Here is a 5425-nt window from a genome sequence, read left to right on the forward strand (position 1 = left end):
GTCAGGGAGATCCCCTGGAGAAGGAAATGGCAACCTACTCCAGTATTCTTGCCTGGAGAATCCCATGGACAGAGGAGCCTGGTGGGCTACAGTCCATGGGGTGGCTAAGAGTTGGACACAACTGAGTGAGCACACTCTAAGGGTAGAACCAAAGTTACCCAAGTGAATGTTAAACATATTTCCTTTCCTAGGGATGTCGTCTAGAAATATAAAGGAGGTGGGACTCTCTCAGAGTCACTTTCTATTTTGCAAGAGTAAGATGAAGATGAGAAAGAAGAATGATATCCTGTCTTTGAAAGAAAAGAAAGAAGCTATTTTATACCTCTTATCAGACTCTAGGTATACAAAAATATTGCTTTTCAAATTTCAAGCAAGTATTTTCCATCCAAACTGATAAGGAAGTCCAAGACAGGAAATATTTTAACAAACATGACCAGAACTAAAGTAAAACCCAGGAAATCTGGAAAAATCAACTCTTCGATTCACTTGCCATGTTTCACGAAGGGAAACATAATAGAACGTTAGCCTCTTTCTTTCACAAGAGTTTTATCACAGAACCTCGTTTGGGAGAAGTCCATGATAAAATGACTCTTCATACACAGGATCTATTTATTCTGGAATTATGGCTGTATGACACCATGATGTAAAAATACTTATCCTATAAGTCTAGCAGTAGGAGCTACTGTTTTCCTCACCTGACACTCAGTATCAATAGATGTCATTATCCCCATTTTACAGATTGGGAGATAGAAACTTTGTTAACATCACAGAGCAAATTATTGACTTGGCCAAAGAGTTTGTTCAGATTTTTCCTAAGCTCTTACAACCTGAACAAACTTTGGCTAACCCAGTACTACCATTACCTAGGACAGAACCCAAGTTGCTTAAACACACCCCCCCACAACACAGATGTTGCTACCTTCCAAGCCAACCTCTTACACCATCATGAGTTTAGATGGTAATACTTTGTAACAAGTCCTCACAAAGGTCGAGTGGTCAAAGGCTTAAAAGTCACTTATTATAAAGTGGAAGAATCCTGCCAAAATAGGAAATTACAAAGCAGTGCAATGTTCCAGGGATCTCTATCCTGCTCTGTTTATACTTGGGATACACCAGGTCACCATGTGTGAGTTTCTTCAGCGGACATGAAGCCAAAGCTCCCCCAAAAGCTCAGGAACAGTAACACCGTCTCAGAGGTTCTATCCCATGGTTCCAAAGAGCTTCTTTAGAACAGTCTGGGAGTCTTGGCTATGAACTGAGATGCACCAGGAGTTACTCTTCTCCTGAAGGAAATGGTCCACAGTTCCTGATCATGCAATTTTTCTTTAGCAAGAAACATGCATTTCCTGTTATCTTTGATGTCGAAGGGCACTTGAATGGTAAGGGCTAGTGTCTGGATGTTACAGTTAAACGTTTGGTGCAGAGCGTCCGATGCCAGGACACAGGGATCTGAGCTAATCCTGTCCTCACCTGTTGCTCACACCTCAATCTGTGGTGGGCCAAGCAGTGAGAAGCAGTGGGAAAGACAGGAAGCTTCACTATTTCAGAAGTGAGCCTTTTCAGTGGATGTCTCATACAGTCTTGACTTGTCACAAATCCAGTTTCTTCAACTGCTCATATGTCACTAAGAAAATAAGATTCCAAGGACCAACTCCCAACCAATTTAGCCAAAACCCTTTATATAGAGCAAAAACCCTTCATTCTTCCATGTCTGTAACAAGCAATCCAGGGTATCTTTGTAGCCAGGGCGTTTGTCATCGCAGAGGACTCTCTGATTCATCGTACATGTTCTCAACATATTGACAGGGTTTGAGGCCAGGGCTCCTGCCAGCCCACAGGTGAAGCTTGAGAGGAAATGGGTATACACAGTGTCTCCCATCAGGCCTGAGAGAATCAGATGCTTCTTGGTGAGGCTGTAGACCGGCAGCTCCACGAAGCCCATAGTAGCAGCCCTCTGAGCGGTAAGGATATGCCCTTCCACAGTCCTGTCTTTCCCTCTTTCTGGTAAATGTTAATGAAGTTGCCTATCATTCCTCCTTGCAGGGTGTTGCTTTAGCTTGCATTCATATCTTCAAAACATCTGTTGGATTAACAATGCTTGAGGATATGACTCCAGAGAATCCCACAGACCACATTTATCAGAAGGGTTTCATCTTCTGGACGCTCGACAAATAACCACTTCAAGCTCTGATAGGTGTCTATCTTGATGGTGCCATAGGAAACCTGGTGTAACATCGCTGGGGCAATCCCCGAATATAGTGCTTTCGGGCCTTCCTCTCTGCCTATCCTCACTAATACATGCAACATTCCTCCATACCTGATTTCTTTAAAGTTTGCATCGTTCTTCGGGCCTTGAATCTGAAGCCGTGTCTTGGTTAAATCAATTGGAAAGGTACTGCGCTCCACCTTGATGGAGGCCAGGCCTCCATACACCAAGGGCTTCAGGGCCGACATGCTCACCTCTGCCCCTTTTTTTTGTTCACAGAAGCATAGCCTCTAACAGGGTTTTCTGGGGCAGTGGCGGCCCTGTGTCTTCTCTAGCTCTGGGTCAGCAGCAGATGGAATCGGCAGCTTCGAGGGAGCTGAAAAAGAGGCTGAACCCACGTTTCTTGCATTTCCTGCATTGGCAGGTGAATTCTTTACCGCTGAAGCACCTGGGAAGCACATGGAGCTTATAACAATTCATAGGAAAGTGTCACACCTTAGGTAGACAGCTCAGTGAAGTTTTTCGTGTTTCCACCTTTGTAACAACCGCCAGGAGCAGGACCCAGAGCACGACCTGACCCCAGAAGCTTCTTCCCTCACGCCCCTTCTTAGTCCATGCCATCACCATCCATACCAGAAGTAACCTCTGTTCTGAGTTTACCACCAGAGGTTAGTTTTGCCTGTTGAACTTTATACAAATCTTATCTGTCAGTATGTGTCCCTTGAAGTCTCGCTTCTTTTCACTGACTTTGTGTCTGAGAGCTTTCCCCATGCATTAAGCACAACTGACTTGTTATCCTGTTGCTGGACATATGAGTTTTTCAAATTTTTGACTATTAGGAATAAAACTGCTATGAAATTTCTTGTACACACCTTTTAATGATATAATATTTACTGATTTTTTTTCTAGAGTATAGGTGTCCTTAGGGTTAGGATTGCGGAGTCCAAGTCCATTGCATTTTAACAGGTACTTCTGATTTCCCAAAGCGACTGTTCCATTTTACACTTCCTCCAGCAATGGAAAAGAGTGCTTGTTGCTCCACCTTCTTACAAACATTGTCGGTCTTATTTATTTTACCCATTTTGTTAGATATATAGTGGTATCTTGTGTTAGTTTGCTTTCCTATATGACTAACAGTATTGAGCACATTTTTGTCTGCATGATGGCGATTTGAATATTTATCTCTGTGTGTGTCTGTGTGTGTATGAAGTGAATGTTCATATCTTTTGTCTACTTTATTATTTGTTTTCTTCTTGTTTTTAGGAATTCTGGATACAAGTCCTTAGTTGAATACATGTTTTGTGATTACCTTCTTTCAGTCTCTGGTTAGTCTTCTCTCTTAATAATGTCTTTTAATGAACACAGGTTTTTATTTTCAATTATCTATTGTTTATTTTATAGTTAGTGCCTATTTTTCTCTGTGCATAAAATATTTACCTACCATAAGTCACTACTCTCATTTTGGAGATTAAACAGTATTTAAAGAGGGAAACGCCAGTACTCTTGCCTGGAAAATCCCATGGACAGAGGAGCCTGATGGGCTGCAGTCCATGGGGTCGCAAAGAGTCGGACACGACTGGGCGACTTCACTTTCCCTTTTCACTTTCATGCATTGGAGAAGGAAATGGCAACCCACTCCAGTGTTCTTGCCTGGAGAATCCCAGGGACGGGGGAGTCTGGTGGGCTGCCGTCTATGGGGTCGCACAGAGTCGGACACGACTGAAGCGACTTAGCAGCAGCAGCAGCAGCAGCAGCAGCAAAGAGGGAAAATGACTCAAGGTTACACGTCAAGTGACTGGACCAGGACAAGGACCCATGACTTCTTTAGTCCTCTGCTCCTTTCAGTGGGAATTCATATAAACTTCTCTCCCCTAACAGAGGAGCTGTGGAAAAAGTGACTACTCTCCTTCAATCACTGTGACTTCCTACCCCTACAGTTAAGGGAATCAGATTTAAGAAGACGTTCTTCCAAATGTATTGAAAATATCCCTACTCTTTGACCCAACAGTTGCTTCTCTAAGAATCTAAAACACAAAGATTCATGCACACAGATGTTTGTTGCAATGTTGTTTTCAGCAGCAAAAACCAAAACAAAGCAAAACTTAAATATCCAGCTACTATGGACTGGCTAATTGAGCTGTGGCACATCGATAACACTGAATAGTACAGCTACGTAATACTCAAACTAAGGTACTTTTGAAAAGTATTTAATGGCCCACGAAAATGAGCACAGTGCAATATATATAATTTTCCATTTTAAAAGCTCAACTTGAGTCACAATTTACATAGAAAAAAGTGCACCTACTTTAAGTGTATAGTTTGATGAGTTTTCTCTTTTTGCAAAAAAAATAAGACTCATTGAAAAGGTAAAATTTAACAATTTTAAGTATACAATATGGTGAGTTTAGAAAAACGTGTACCATTGTGTAACCATAGCCACAATCAATATTTCCATTACTCCCCCCAATGTCCTCATGCTTCTTTTCCTTCCATTGCTTCCCCCCTACTCTCAGGTCCAGGTGATCATTGATCTTTTTCCTCTTGTGATAGATTCGATTTCCTTTTTCTAGGATTTCATATAAATGGAACAATACAGTCTTATCTGTAGAGCTTCTTTCAGGCAGCATAATGGTTTTGAGATTCAAGTCTGCTGTTGCTGCTATTGGTAATTCTTTGACGTTGCTACCACGCATTCTACTGAATAAGCATTCCAGTTTGTTTTTCTGTTGTCCTGCTGGTGAACTTTGCTGTCCTTGCGGTTTGAGGTTAGTATGAATGAAGCTGTTATGAACATTTGTGTGCAGGTTTTTGTGTGGCCGTTTTGTGTCATTTCTTCTGGGTAAATACCTAGGAGCAGGATTGTCAGGTACTACAGGAAGCACATGTTTAACTTTGTAAGAAACTGTCAAACCCTTTTCCAAAGTGGCTGCATCATTTTGTACTCCCACCAAGATTCTCATTCTTCCACATCCTTACTAGTATTTGGAATTTTCAGGGTTTAAAAAAATATTTATTTTTTGTTTTTAATACTAGCCATTCTAAAAGATATATAGTGGTAACTCATTATGATTTTTTAAAAAGCAGCTTTATTGACCTGTAGTTTACATACCGTGAAGTTCACCTGTTTAGAATATATACATGCATGCATGCAAAGTCACTTCAGCCATGTTCCACTCTTTGTGACCCTATGAACTACAGCCTGCCAGGCTCCTTTGTCCA

At 41.5% G+C, this 5425-nt stretch overlaps 1 pseudogene; it reads right to left on the reverse strand.

The window, feature by feature from the left end:
- Positions 1 to 1555: 1555 nt before the first annotated feature.
- On the reverse strand, positions 1556 to 2863 carry LOC785077 (kidney mitochondrial carrier protein 1-like; annotated as a pseudogene).
- Positions 2864 to 5425: the final 2562 nt, after the last annotated feature.

This window comes from Bos taurus, chromosome 4 (genome assembly GCF_002263795.3).
Source record: "Bos taurus isolate L1 Dominette 01449 registration number 42190680 breed Hereford chromosome 4, ARS-UCD2.0, whole genome shotgun sequence".
Taxonomy (NCBI): Eukaryota; Metazoa; Chordata; class Mammalia; order Artiodactyla; family Bovidae; genus Bos; species Bos taurus.